This window comes from Aethalodelphis obliquidens, unplaced genomic scaffold (genome assembly GCF_003676395.1).
Source record: "Aethalodelphis obliquidens isolate GAN/ISIS:26980383/991018 unplaced genomic scaffold, ASM367639v1 scaffold80, whole genome shotgun sequence".
Classification (NCBI taxonomy): domain Eukaryota; kingdom Metazoa; phylum Chordata; class Mammalia; order Artiodactyla; family Delphinidae; genus Aethalodelphis; species Aethalodelphis obliquidens.
Window position 1 is genome coordinate 4,683,716 of NW_020838024.1, and position 15,682 is coordinate 4,699,397.

General features: G+C 39.8%; 1 long non-coding RNA gene across 1 annotated transcript in view; it reads left to right on the top strand.

Annotated features, from left to right (window-relative positions):
- LOC113612614 (uncharacterized) overlaps positions 1 to 15,682 on the top strand; it is a 49,203-nt gene that overhangs the window by 653 nt on the left and 32,868 nt on the right. Inside the window, exon 2 of the long non-coding RNA XR_003429898.1 lies at positions 1,908 to 2,025. This is a non-coding gene — a long non-coding RNA (uncharacterized LOC113612614). The remainder of the gene's footprint in view (positions 1 to 1,907; positions 2,026 to 15,682) is intronic.

Here is a 15,682-nt window from a genome sequence, read left to right on the forward strand (position 1 = left end):
AATCAGTAGCCTCCTAACCTGACTTTGTGTTCATTTTTCACATGGCGCCAGAATAGTATTTTTAAATACAAATAGGATCATGGCAACCTCCAACTTAAAATTCTTCAAGTATTTTTCAGTATAAAGATAGTCATGGCTTTGAGGGCCTCTGCCCTGCTTTCCCACTTTCCCACCATACACTGAACTGAACCTTAGTGACCTTATTTCTCAGGTCTTCTCCCACAGATTTTTTTGTACCTGCTGAGATTATTCTCCCCATCCTCATCTCTGCCTGCCCCAGGTCCTTTTTTGCATATTTAGCACATACTTAGTTGTTAGATCTCAAGAATCGTTTCCTTAGGGGGAACCATTCTTGACCACCCTTACCAGATGGGGCAAGTCTCCCTGTTATATATTCTGATAGCTTCCTGGAGCTCTCTTTATAGCACCTATCAGTTCAGTTTTACAATTAAAAAAATATTTTATTGCCTCAGATTGAAAACTTCACGAAAGCACAACTTGTGTATTTTTTCCAGCATCTAGCAGATATAAGCCTGGCACACAGTTAATGTTCAGTACATGTTGAGGGAATTAATGAGTGTTGAGACAATCGTTGCTTGAAAAACTTCCTCTTAATCTGGATTGTGAAAGAAAGAAGCCCAAACCCCTGTACTAATGAGATTTAGAAGAAGCTTTATAATAAGAGTAGATTATTGATAGTACTTGGTGGGTATTCTCTTTAAGAAGTTCCAGTAGTTAGACGCAATTTCATAGGCTTAAGTAAACCAATCTGACTTCCCTTATTTAAATTGCAATGAGAATCAACAGGATCTAGTCTTACCTTCTAATGCAAAACTGTTTAGTTATGCTCATTAGACATGTTTTCCCGAGAATTGTATCTTAATTATTTAAAAAAATTTTTTAAACATTTATTTATTTTTGGCTGCGTTGGATCTTTGCTGCTGCGCACGGGCTTTCTCTATTTATGGTGAGCGGGGGCTACTCTTTGTTGCGGTGCGCTGGCTTCTCATTGCGGTGGCTTCTCTTGTTGTGGAGCACTGGCTCTAGGCGCGCGGGCTTCAGTAGTTGTGGCACGTGGGCTTCAGCAGTTGTGGCTCGCGGGCTCTAGAGCGTAGGCTGAGTAGTTGTGGCGCACGGGCTTAGTTGCTCCGCGGCATGTGGGATGTTCCGAGACCAGTGCTTGAACCCGTATCCCCTGCATTTGCAGGTGGATTCTTAACCACTATGCCACCAGGGAAGCCGGAATTGTATCTTAATTTTAAATGAGAATAATGAGGGCCAGAAAGATCAAGATACTGAATTTGCTAGAGGCAGAATAATAATGGCTAAAAAATTACAGATTGTTCTTATCCCTGTGAAACTTGGTTTTTAGCAGCCTCTCTTAATCCCTTGTTCTCATGTAACCTCAGAACCAGTCCTGGCCTAAGAATGGCAAAAAGAAAAAGCAGAAGGTTTTTCTGAGAGGTTGAATGTGGTGCAGGAATGTATTGATAGAAGCAGCTGCAAAAAAAAAAAAAAAAAAAAAAATCAGTTGCTGGCAGTATCCTGATGGCACAGTGTCCTCTGGTGTTAGGAAGGGGTACTTTCATCATGCACATTAAGGGCTAAGCAAAGATGATGGGAGCTTCCTGCAGATCCAGAGCACAACATGCTCTTATGCAACTTTATTTGTATTTACCAACAAAAAAAATATTGACTGACATCCAGTGTTATAATTTATGCCTACTACTCTACATACTTTCTAGGACAGTGATTCTCAACATCTCTGCTTTGAGAAGTGGAACAAAATTATTTAAGAGCTACGCTACAAAAAATGTTAAAAATAATAGAAGATTGCACATAATCAACTTTTTAGAAATATGAATTAGAGAAGATTCAAGATGATCTATAATCTCTTATTCACTCAGGTAAGAACATTAAAAAAGAAAGGAAGTACAGAGGGTGTGTAACAATGGAAGATTGCATGGAAAGTTCTCCTTTGCTGTTAGTACATCTCAGGAAAACATTCAGCTGGAACATAACCAGGTAAGAATGAATCTGATTACAGTGAGAATGGGGAGGCATGGTCTTTTGGTTGCAAGAAGGAAACTCATTTGGTGATTTTGACAAATAGGAAATTTATTCTTAAATAACATGAAGTAGAAAGGGAAAGGAGAATCTCATCTGTGTAGCCAGGCCAGGTGGATTGCAGGAAAATTGACAACTGGGCCTCATGTGAGGCTGCAAAGACTGCAGCTTGATGGTTGATCAGAATCCGAGGTGCTCTGTAGTATAAGGAAGTTGTGCCTTTGAACTCTAGTACTCTGCTAGTAACAAGATTCAGTCAGTCTTGTCTTTTGCTTCTCCTCCTATTACCAACTGGCCAATTTATTCCACATGTCCTGGTTCAAGTTACCAGAGAGAATCAGAGTAGTTGTCTAATTGCCAAGCCACATCATCATAAGTCACAGGCCAACTTATGGATGGATTGGTTGTTCCTTAGGTCGGGTGCCTCCCCTGGTCTTATCTGTAATGGCTGAGGGGCTGGTCATGTGGTTTAGCCATTGTGCTGCAGGGATCAGCTGTTTTCCTCATGGACTGGGGGCACCTTTAGAAGGAGACGCTGAGCATGACAGGTGCTGCGAGTGTTATCTCTAAGGCAAAACGTGTTTGTGATTCATTGAGCAGTATTTACAGTTACTATAAAGGAATTTGGGTGCTATTTCACTTAAAAAGAACTAAGAGGGTGTTTTTGTGGAGGTTTTTGTTGGGGAGGGGATGCAAGGGTGCTTAACTTCTAACAACATCTGACAAAACTAGTTGTTCCATGCAGTGCACTTTGGAAAATGTGACACCACTTATAAGGTGTTCATTATTATGATAAAATTACTTACCAGTCACATTTGGAGTGACACAATGCTTTCCAAATAAATCTTGGCTTATGTTTTAGTCTGAAATCATTAGAGCTATCAGACATATGGTCCTTACTGATATGAATTTTTTCCCTTCTGATTTCTTTGCAGTTAATCCTGCAAATCATTTTGTATCTGAAAAATATGGTTAAAATTGTGAATGCTGTTGAAGATGATACCAAGCATCATGCAGATTCATAGCATATAGCATCACTATAGACCACAGCACAGAAGATTATGCTGATGCAGATTTATTATATATATATATATATATATATATATATAAAACCATATGTTTACTCAGGGCACAAGCATAATTACTTGGTCAAATTGAAACTCACTGTCTAACTCTTTGGGTATTTTACACCAATGTTTCTGGTTTACTTTTCAAAACTGTCCAGATGTTCTGTGGGCATTTTGAATGACAGTGTCAACCTTTAGTAGGTGCTTCCAAAATAGAAAACCTATCTACACCTTGAAGAGGGCACTCTGTGGTGTTTGAACCCTGGTTTCTTCTGAGTTTTCCAGTTTGTTTAGTGGCTTTGCTTCCCAACCTGTTAGATTTTATTTCAGTGGATCTCATTGTTTTGACCTAATAACATCTAACACATTCCCCATTTTCTACTGCTTTTTTGAAGAATACCTTAGTTCTCTTCTACCTTCTACCTTTCTACCTCCATTTCCTATCTATCCTTTCGTTAAAGATACGCTTTTTCCCTTCTTGCCTCTACCATAGTAATTTTTTTCTTAAGGGAATTTCTCTCTGCAGCTTAATCAGCTTGTCTTCTTTTGTTTTACTTTCGGTGTAACACTGCTGATTTCTAACACTAAAACTGAAGTGTATTTTCCAAGCACCTCTCCTTCCTCTTGGTCTCCTAAGAACACCTGCTTCCCTGAGACAGAGACTTCAGACACAGGTCTTTTTAATATTTTAATTACCTTCTTCACCTTTGGGCTTGCAATAATTTAATTGAATTGTTTCTCTACTGCAATCCCCCAAAAGAACATATTGTCTTTGTAATAAAGGCCTATATCCTTGACTTTTTGTCAATAACACAAACTAATTAAAAAATGTTTTTTTTAATTCTCAAGAGTCTACTTAAGATCACATAGCTGGTGAAATCGCTGGATAAACCACAAAAGTCCAAAAAGTCACTCCCTCCAGGCTTTTATCCTTAAATAGAGTTCAAAAGTCATGCAAAGAGGAGCGGAATTTGGGACAGCTGATCTAGCTCTGCATACCTAGACCTCGTTCTAAAACGACAGCTAGTCCTAGTACTACCACAGAGCAGAGCTCTATAGTCCGTGTGTATCTTAGCTGCCTTTGTGCTTTAATATCCTGCACATGGGCAGAAAAAGACTATAAAAAGCAAATATTATTCCTTTTGACAGTACTTGACAGAATGCCCCAGCCTAATGTTTAGTGCAGGGAAATACTGAAGCAGCCACTCTCTCAGGCAGATCCTGCAGACCCTGTCTGATATCTTCACGTTCTTCAGCTATAAAATGTAGATAAGAATAACACGTGATTCTGGAACTTGTTGGGAGAATAAAATGAAACTAGGTGTATGAAAAGTCCTTTGCAAACTCTAAAGGGCTGTAAAAGTTAATAATGTTTGGGGAAATGAATGTTCTGGCTAATTACCCTCTCAGGTTTACTCTAGGTTCATTAGGAACTATCCTAAACAATCCCCCTGAATTAATCTTCAGTTTTGTCATACCTCTTCTTTGCTGAGAACCTTACAATGATTTTTCATTGCCTAGAGCAAAGGTTGTCCTTATCCTAGCAATAAAGAGCTTTCGCGACTTAGGCCCTCGTAACTTTCCAGTTTATGTTTCTGCCCTCATAAATTCCAGTGAAATAGATGTACCCCAGGAGAGGTGACAGTGTTTTTCTGTATCCTGGCCTTTGCTCACTTGCTCATGATCTTAGCCCTTCAGATCCATCTAAATCTTGCCATTTGTCTATGGCCAGCATAAGGCCTTAGCAAACCTCATAGTTACCATTTGTATCTAGAGCATATGTTGGGTATATATTTCTTTTGGAAGTTAATCAGATGTTGGGAACCTGAATGTGCCTCATGGCAATTAAGGGTCACATTTGCAGCGTTTCTCACCTCTCCCTTTTTCTATGCAGGCTCATAGGACTCAGCTTACTTCCCTTTTCTCTGAAGATGCCAGAAGCTACTTTCTTTCCAGAGACTTTTCTTCTCCGAGACAGATTGTGAGATGGGATTCTTCTCACCTCCTCTCTCGTGTATGTCGCTGAAATGAAGTCCATAGTGTTTCTTATTTTAAGCATTTGCATTTGCCTTTGTAGAGAGTAGATGGGGGAATGACAGAGGACAGAGGTAGCAAATAGGGAGACACGTGATCAATTTTACAGTGTTCTAATATTCTCCTTCCTTCACCTGTGTTTTCTGGGTCCTTTCCTGCTCTGTGATCTGCTTCTTTTATCTCAGCACAGAGCTCAAGGAGCACCACTCCTCCAGTTCCTCACCATTCAGGGGCCCTCTGGCTGTAGGATGGTCATTTACATCCCAGGGGCTCCAGCCTAGGTGCTTCACATTCAAACATCTGTGTTCCAGGTGGAAATCTCTACTGCTTTTGAGCAACTTATTTAATCCCCATAATTATTCTGCATGGTACCTCATCATTTTGGAAACAGATTTAGGGAGGTTAAGTGGTTTGGTCACAGTTATAGAGTTAGTAAAATCAGGGCTAGGAGTGGACCACAGGTCTATTGTCTCCAAAATGTATGTTTCTTCCACTCTTCCAAACTGCATCACCTCAACACTGGGTGATTTCCTGGCAATCATGGACTATCACATGAAAGCATATGAAGGCATTCCTGTTGTTATGTTGATCTTAGTGTTTGTATCTTTTATCATTTTTAACTTTTATTTTAATATTTAGGAATATTGTCTCCATATTCTTCATACAGCTAACTGAAGACAGAAACACTGTTTTATGTGTCACTGTATTAGCCACTGCACCTTTACTAAGAGTTTACTGCATAGCATGTGTTTACCGTATATTTATTGGTTAGTTGTTCCAGAAAGGTTTTGAGGAATAAATAGCTTCTTTTACCTGTTTTCTTTTTTATGTATAGTGTAACTAGGATCATAATTCTAATTTTTCTTCACTGAGTGACAGTCTTGCAAGTGAAGAGTGATCTCAGCACATGAGAAATGACAAAACAAAACCAAAAGATGTTTAAAATTGTGTGTCTATAACGGGCCACGTAGAAATGGGGTAGGGGTTTAAAAAAAAAAGGTCCTGGACAGAGAAGCAGAATTTAGAGATGATGGCCAATGTATAGAGAGTTTACACTTTTTTTCAGGACCAATGAAGAGACATAAGAAGGATTAGGTCTATCAGATTTGTCTTAGGAATGTTACGCTGGCTGTACCAGAGAGAGTGGATTGTAGTGGAGTGAAGCTGGAAGCAGAGTGATCTGGTCCCCCTTATTTGGGATCTAGCTTTGCTTCCCCAGCCCCACCCAACTTCCCACATTACTGTCCTAGCCAGGATGCGTAATCCTGTTAATCAGTGGGAAATTGAGTTTCCACTAGACAATGTCCCACCTCAAATAATCAGGCAGGAGGAGTTTCCTCTCACTTAGCTTTTTTATTCTATTCAGATCTTCAGTGGATCATTAGGAAGGCGCAGTCTGCTTTAGTCTATTCATTCAGATGTTACTCTTATCCAGAAATACCCTCACAGACACGCGCAGAAAAATGGGGAAGACAAACTGGCCAAGGCTGGGTCATGAACTTCTGGGGCTGAATCTCCTCTGGGGCCAAGGGAGACCCACCCAAGTGATGCAGAATGAAGATGAGTGGTTTTCCAATGGAAGGTAGGGAAAACAGTCCAATAAACTTATCTTCTTTTTGGCCACACAAGTAATACACAATTACATTTTTATTTTATAAAATTGCACACTCTTCACTACATTTAAAAAGGATATATTGACAATATGTTACCAATCCTTGATTGATAAGTAGGTAGATAAATAGATGATAGATAGATAGTAAATATATAGATTTTAGCATCAGTGATAGGCTCAATATAACTGTAGGTACCGGGGCCACAAAAATGAGTGAGACCTGGGGTTCTTAGTCTCATGAAACTCATGACTAATGAGGAAATTTAAACAAGTAAACAACCATTATAAAACAGTGTGATAATCACTAACAGGTATGATGACAGATAATGATTGGTGAAATAAAAACTCATATTCTAAGGCAAGTTAAGGAACATTTAACCATAAAATTTTTTCTCTGCCCTTTGGCCTCCTCTTTTGCCTCTACTGTGCATTGTGTAGCTGCATTATGCATCAACCACACCCCTTTTGGCAGAAATACTGGCTCAACCATAAAGAGCAACTATCTCCTAGCACCAACAACTCCTAAAAGATTATGTTCCTTTTTGATCTTGTTACCTGAAAACTGGGTTCTCCTCTTGGTGGGTGTTGAGCCAGTAGACACAACAGAGCTAAAGATCACGAGAAGGAAGGATTTATTACTTGCGGGAAGTAAGGAGAACACTGGGGATCACTCCCAAAGCAGTGTCTCCCAAACAGCAAAATTGGGGAAGTTTTAAGCTAAGGGTACATGTATATTCGTGAAGGGGCTTGAGCAGAGGAGAATTCAGCCTAGAATTGGGGCACAGGTTGATTGAAGTCATCATTCTATCCTCCACCTGGGTGGGGGGGGGCCTTAGTTCCTGCAGAACTCAAAGATATGTTGTGTATATACCTTGAGGAGCCAGGACCCTGCCCCAAGGCTGCACTATTGTTTCTTGACTGCTCCTCCCTAGTTTCTGTATTCCCTCCCTTAAAATCATTAATTACCTTGACCTGTTTAAGGGCAAGCATTGTGGCCAGGCTTAGGTCACAAAATGGCTTAGGCCAGAATGGATTCTCTTATGTCAAGAAAGCCATTTCTGGTTCTCTTTCTCAGGGGACCCCCTAACCTGTCTCCTTACAATCTTGTAAAGGGTCACAATGATCCACCATTTTGTATTTTCAGATTTGGATTGTGCAAACTATCTACATCATTTAATGTATAGCCCCATCTCAAAAACGTATATAACTGTGTGGTTTTTTTTGGTAATTCTTTTTTTTTTTTAATTTTAAAATTTTATTTATTTATTTTTGGCTGCATTGGGTCTTCGTTGCTGCATGCAGACTTTAGTTGCGGTGAGCGGGAGCTACTCTTTGTTGCAGTGGGCTTCTCATTGCGGTGGCTTCTCTTGTTGCGGGGAACGGGCTATAGGCGCACGGGCTTCAGTAGTTGTAGCACACAGCCTCAGTAGTTGTGGCACATGGGCTCAGTAGTTGTGGCTCATGGGCTCTAGAGCTCAGGCTCAGTAGTTGTGGCACATGGGCTTCGTTGCTCCACAGCATGTGGGATCTTCCCAGACCAGGGCTTGAACCTGTGTCCCCTGCATTGGCAGGCAGATTCTTAACCACTGCACCACCAGGGAAGCCCTATAACTGTGCTTTGACTTCTAACACCCGAAATAGTTTGGGGAGCTTTCTGAGAGGCTGTTTCAGGTTAAAATCCTCAATTTGGCTTGAATAAAATTTTGCATTTCTTTCTTAGATCAACTGATTAATTTTTCATTGACATGATCTTGCATAAAAGAATAAAATCCTTCTTGGTCTTTTATGGTACTATTTCTTGACTTTTTTGGCGTTTGTGGGGAACATAAAAATAAAGAAGACAAACACACTGGATTTAGAGTCAGCAGACTGTGGGTAACCTCTAGCTCTGGGTCCTTAATTAAGCAAGGATATGACCACTATTTGTTCTGTTGTCATGAGTGTAAAATGAGGAGGTTGAACTAGATTATCCTCTAGATCACTCTTTTAAAATTCTAAATATTTGCATGTATGAGATTGTACTAATCCATGGTGACTTCATGGGAATTGTTGAATAGTCAGGATGTACATGAACTGAGAAGCCACTAGATGTCATACACTTCATAGATTTTGCTTATCAAACGCTATTTTAAATGCCAGGTTATACGGGAAGCTGAATGGGACCTTAAAATTCCTGTTGTTCAATCATGTCAGTTAATTAAAAACAAAAATAGACTATTTGAACTAGATAAATCAAGCGATTTAGCTAAGATCACGTAGCTAGTTAGCATTAAAACTAGATTTCTTGACTTCTATTCCAGTGGACTTTCCTCTCATTAAAGTAAGTAAATCTTGGAAAAGATGTTTTTGCATCAGTTATCAACTGATTATTTTTTTTTCTTCTTGAAATTATTCAGAGTAATTTTGGGGGTCCGGAGTAGATTGTTCAAATTGTTGTGACTTAATTTAGTACCAGTAACACTGGGCAAAAAAGTAATATTGTTCATAGATTCCTACTCTGCTTTGAGACCTGTTGGCAGATAACTCACAGGAGGATATAAGAAACTGGGTAGATGTGAATGAAAATGGAAATCAAAGTTCACAACCACCTAGCTTATCTGAAGGTTAGACTTTGGCAACCTCAGGTTTTCCTTTCTTAACATGGTCCTGGGTGGAAAAGTTGAAAAGGGCTTTCTTTGAAAAGTGAAATAGCTTTCTTAAGATCTCTGCACCAAACTTATTAACACTAATTTCTATGTCATTCCTTGGACCTTATCTGACATGCAGTTTTTAATAAACATGGTTGTCTAATTCTTGGTTTAGATGACTTCAGGGTATTTGAAACAGAAATGGGACTGTAAGAGGCAGGCCCACTAAAATGGGAAGTTACAGCAAATAGCCTGAAAGGAATAAGGGGGAAAATTGCTAAACTCAAAGGAACAAAACTATATTACATAATTATAAGATAATGATATTTACATTTATATTCGGCTCTTCAAGAAAAGGTTAAATTGCATTGACTATCCTTTATGACATATAAGTTTTTTGAGAAGGATTTCTTACAAAATGATTAAAATGGAGCTTTGGTGTCCAAAAGGAATGTTTTGTTTATATGAGAAAGTCATTTATGTAATGCTTATAAATGAGAAGTTATAATAAATCCTTTTTTCGGGATGGGGCTGGGAATGGATCCTGTATATAAACAATGAGTCTGTTAATACTGGTTTCATTTCCTGAGTAAATTGAGAATAATACTACTACTGCATAGGGGCGCTATGGGATTTTTTTTTTTTTTTTTTGCCGTACGCGGGCCTCTCACTGTTGTGGCCTCTCCCGTTGCGGAGCACAGGCTCCGGACACGCAGGCTCAGCGGCCATGGCTCGCGGGCCCAGCCGCTCCGTAGCATGTGGGATCTTCCCGGACTGGGGCACGAACCCGTGTCCCCTGCATTGGCAGGCGGACTCCCAACCACTGCGCCACCAGGGAAGCCCCCTGGGATGTTTGAAAGAGTGTGGAAAGTGGGAAGTGCTACATAACTGTAAGCTCTTAAGATGATGACAGTAAGGAAAAGTGAACGCACATGCCCTCCCAAGAAAAGCTCTCTGTGGGGAGATGAGCTGAGAAAACAGGAGAACCCAGAATTTAAAAAGACAGAATAACAGAAAGGAGGGTGGGCCATGGGTTAACTTCTCTGTGGTGGTAAATAACAGGACTGATCTACTTTCTGAAAGATAAGAAATGATCAGAGAGATTCTGCCAGGGATTGGAAAATGGGGACACTCTGAACCAGTACTGCGGTGTGACTCATCTGTGTTCATGAATGCATGTAACACTATGGCTCTCCAGCTGGGATGGAACTTTGTGAAGCTAAAGGACCAGATCTTGTATTCTCCCCATTTTTTTTTTTTCCTGCTCAAATGCAACATGAAGGAACACCAAGACCTGTATAGCATCTTCCTTAAGCTATTTTCAGTTTTATTTTATATCTGCCCTGGGTTGGACAACTGGGGTATTCTGCTGTTTTTCCTATTTTATGTAGTCTGGCTTCAGTCTTTTTCTCCCTCTTTTTAAATCTCTTGTTGAATTTATACTCACAAAATAAGAGTTGCTTGTTGTAGGCAAATTCCATTTGGTTTCAATGAGGAAGCAAGACAAGTTGGCCATTACCTGTGTTCGCATTTTTCAGGCATGTGCGGATTGAATTTCTGTATTCCCTCAACATAGAAATACTGGTTATTCCTAGTAAATAACCAGCAAATATGCTTTATTTCAATGTGGGAATTTCATATTCTCCTGTATATTACTGGAAAAAAATTTATTTCCCACATATTTTGATTCTATCATAGTAGTGCTGGTCATGTTGTTGTGTGTTCCCATTATAAACTTTGTCAGGCTTTTGTAACTTGGCTGTAAAATTCTGCCTCAAGTCTGAGACTTGCTCTTAATCCCAGAGCCATTTAGGGAAGAAGAAAATAAATTTACCTTAAATTGAATAAAATGTTAAAGAGTCAAAATAATTAACAGCTACTCAATACTCTGCAATGGCCTATATGGAAAAAGAATCTAAAAAGAGTGGATATATGTATATGTATAACTGGTTCACCTTGCTGTACACCTGAAACTAATACAACATTGTAAATCGACCATACTCCAATAAAAATTAAAAAAAAAATTAACATCAAAACCTCCAATGGTTCAAATCTAGTTGCTATTTCTCTTTTTTTTTTATCAACTCCAAACCCTAAAGCATAATTTTTGAATTCACTAAGTTCTTTCATTCTATATGACTTTTAGTATAGTTTGGAAGTTCATCTTTGGATCAGAGAAAGACATTGTATCTCAGCAAATAAACCGACATAACATCTGGGTGAGAAAATAATTCTATTTGTAAAAGTTTCTTGTTTTTAACAAAGTAGCTTTGTAAGGGTTACATAGTAGAAGGGCAGACAACACAATGGGCCAGGAGAAACCATTTATGTGTGTTCTGATGCGGTCTTTTTTCAACCTCAGTGATAAACCCATGGAGGGGGTTTAATAAGCAGGATTATTAAACCTGTTTATTAACCTTTTCTCTCTTGAGTTACTTGCATGTGTTTTCCCTTTTTAAGGATTTAGTTCAAATTCTACTTTTTATTTTAATAGCAAGGGTGTTCTGGGGATAGAAGTGAAGAGAACAAAGCTACACATCAAATTCACTTTGTAAAAGTGTCTCTTTAGAGCTTATCAGTAAGCGAGCCCGGGTGTTGTAGAAGTAAAATACTTTTTTCAGTTGAACTGTCTTTCTGGACACCTAATTTGTAACTGCCAATTTGTCTGCACTCCTCAGCTTTTAACCTACGGGCTCAATGATCATTGGAGTGACCCTGAGGCTTTTGTTGAACTTACTTTCAGAGATTAAGCCTCCAGTTGGGGACACCCCCCCGGGGACGTTTTCTGCATCCACTGACTTCAAAGCAAACTGAGCCCAGAGGGAGATAAGCACAGTGGGGGGACGTCTGAGCCAAAGTTTTATCAAGAATATTTTGGGGTAGGGTTCTTGGGATGAACAAACCTATGTACAACATTTAATCATCTTCAAAGCCCTAAATGATAATGTTTGGTTTTAGTAAGTTCAATTTGAATTGAAAGCCAATCAGTTGAAAAAAATAGCAAATGTGTTATGGGACCGCAAGCTAAACATACTTCCTGAAAGAAATGACCTCCTTTAAGGTTCTGTAAGTGCAGGAAGGAATATGGGGTGGGAATGGGGATAAGAGAATCCCCGTCACCACCTTGCTGGGTGATTTTCAGTAAGTTGCTATACTTCTTTGAAAGTCAGTTCCTTTCTATACACATACACAGAGAGAGAGAGAGAGAGAGAAGAAAAGAAAATTGAGCTATCACTATCATAACAGTTGTTTTTTATTGTTCATCCAGGAATTGGAAACTCTGGAAAGGGCCAAGTAGCAAATATTTTCAGCTTTACAGACCACATGGTCTCTGTTGCAGCTACTCAGTGCTGTTGTGAACAGAAAGCAGTCATAGACAATATGTAAATGATGAGTGTGAATGTGTTCCAGTAAAACTTTACAAAAACTGGTGGTCTGCAGGCCATAATTCGCTGACTCTGGGTTTAATGCATGCTTGCATACTTATTATGTGCCAGGCACCGCGTTGACTGCTTTACGTACATTAGTACATCTGATGAGGAAGATACTATTTTTTGTAATTTATTTATTTATTTATGGCTGCGTAGGGTCTTTGTTGCTGCGAGCAGGCTTCCTCTAGTTGCCGCGAGCTGGGGTTACTCTTAGTTGCGGTGCGTGGACTTCTGATTGCAGTGGCTTCTCTTGTTGTGGAGCACGCTCTCTAGGCACGTGGGCTTCAGTAGTTGTGGCTCGCGGGCTCTAGAGCATGGGCTCAGTAGTTGTGGCACACAGGCTTAGTTGCTCCGCGGCATGTGGGGTCTTCCTGGACCAGGGCTCGAACCCACGTCCTCTGCATTGGCAGGGGGATTCTTAACCACTGCACCACCAGGGAAGTCCGAGGAAGGTACTGTTATTGTCATCAGCCTATGAATGAGGAAACCAAAGCTCAGAGAGGTTAATCCACTTGCACAAGAACACATGTAGCTGGTAAATGGCAGAGCTGAGTGCTGGCATCACATCCACCTGCCTCAGCCTCAAGACAGACTTAACCTACCTAAGAGAGCTTCCATAAGAGAACTGCTAGGCTACATCACTGTAGACTGGGAAATGTGACCCAAATCTTAATAACTCCAACTGGTGAGTGCCGTAGTATATTTTGCCACCAAACATATTTTCCAGATGATTCTTGTAATTTAGCTTTGGTAATAAGGGTCAAAATAATTTTTTTTCAGATATACGACTCTACTTGTTTCATTCATATTTTAGCTTACAAGGGAGGGATTCTTCTTCTCTCCAAGTGTATTTAATAATTTTTCCACTTGTTTTTCTTCCCTGAAAGCAAGAGAAGAAGTGTTAAGATGTACTGTTCGATCTTAGATCTGAGTTCCTCATTTTAAGTGAAAAAACCCCAAAGCATATTATTTCTGTTTTTCCCCTAAGAGAAAAAAGAAAAGAAATGGAAACAATGAGAAAGCTTTGGCAAATACCATAAAGATGGTGAATTTTGGCTTCCCTGGTAGCATAGTGGTTGAGAGTCCGCCTGCCGATGCAGTGGACACGGGTTCGTGCCCCGGTCCAGGAAGATCCCACATGCCGCGGAGCGGCTGGGCCCGTGAGCCGTGGCCGCTGAGCCTGCGCGTCCGGAGCCTGTGCTCCGCAACGGGAGAGGCCACAACAGTGAGAGGCAAAAAAAAAAAAAAAAAGATGGTGAATTGTATTGTAATTCAACATGAATGCCATCCGCATCCTCTTGTGCGATTTGACAGTCATTGAAGGGCTTGTGTTTTTGGCTGTCTGGCATTTGTAATGTGGAAAGTGTAAGCATTTTTACAGTAAGGTTGTTGGACTGTTTCTCAGGCAGAACAGCTCATCTGTCAAGACTTAGAAGTGTACAGAGAATCCAAGTTGGTTTATCTCCATCAGGGAGGGGAGAGCTCCCCAATACCTCATGTCTTCCAACTGGCTTTGCCTGGCTCTCAGGGCAGGCTGGGACTGAATAAGAAAACAGCAGAGTATTGACTGGAGAGTTCCCATATTTTCAATGTAGTAGAAAGAACCAACTGTCAAGACTTTCTGTACATTGGCTGTGATCTGTGATGCCCTTCACAACTCTTCTTTTAGATTTCCCAGGAGATCTTATCAGACGGCCTCTGAAAGGAAACATGGGCTCAAAGGAAGGTCTGTAGTACATCAAAGGTTCCCAATGAACCTGACCTAGGAAGGTGAACTTCCTCACTTCAAAGGTTACTCTTAACCAATTAGGTCTGGAAGGCACAAACAGACCCCAAGATCTGGGCTTCCAGAACAAAGTATACGTACATATCCATGTATGTATGTTTCCATGGCTAGGTCACCTGGAGTATCCTTTCTTTATGATGGAGACATTCTGGCTTCTGACGCTTGGTGAGTTTGCCCTGGAGTTTGTATTGGAGTCATGCATCTTTTGTGGACAGTAAACGTCCTTGGCAATTCTCTGAAGGTCTTGGATGAACTCCGTTGAAGGTTGGGTTTGACCAAATCAGTGTTTATAGTTTATTTTCTGGGAGTAGTGATTCAGGTGCATAGCTGCCACTAAAACCATCATCAAGCAGTAATTAGTGATTCGTTTGGACAACAGTGTACATCAGCACCATCACCTCTCTTTGCAGAGTCTCTCACTTCCAGGAATCTCCACATTTTGGGGTCCCCATGTTGAACCCTCATTTCTGTGCCCCACTCAAGCCTGGCCTTTCCAGGCTTGCTGTGTATCTCTATGTCATATTCATTTCTCTAATCCTGGCACAGACGTGTTTCTTGTGTTGGCATAAAGTCTCATTGCGTTGTTTTTAAGAAAATTAATCTGCCACTTTTTTAAAAATTGCAATTAGATCTGAAGGGGGGAAAACTAGATAAAATTTCTCATTGCTTTTTTTTTTCTAACAAAGGAATATCAATTGTATCAGGTATTAGATTGAATTAAAGTTCTCCAGGAGAATAAAACATTTATGTATATAAAACATTAAGGTACATGGTTACATTAGAGGTAGCATTAAACTTTTGAAGACCAGATGTTTCAAGGGGAACTACTTACAAATGAATTAGAACTGCCACGTTTATGGTAATAGAATATAAAACAAGGCACACATGTAAACCGTTTCATCTTTTTATAGAGACACCAGGGCAAAGATGTGGTATTTAAATTCTTGAATTTCTGAAGAGTTCAATTAATTATCTTCTTATTCATGTAGAATATATCTTCCAAGGAATTACAGAGCTTTTTTTTTTTTTTTTTTTTTTTTTTTTTTTTTTTTTTTTTT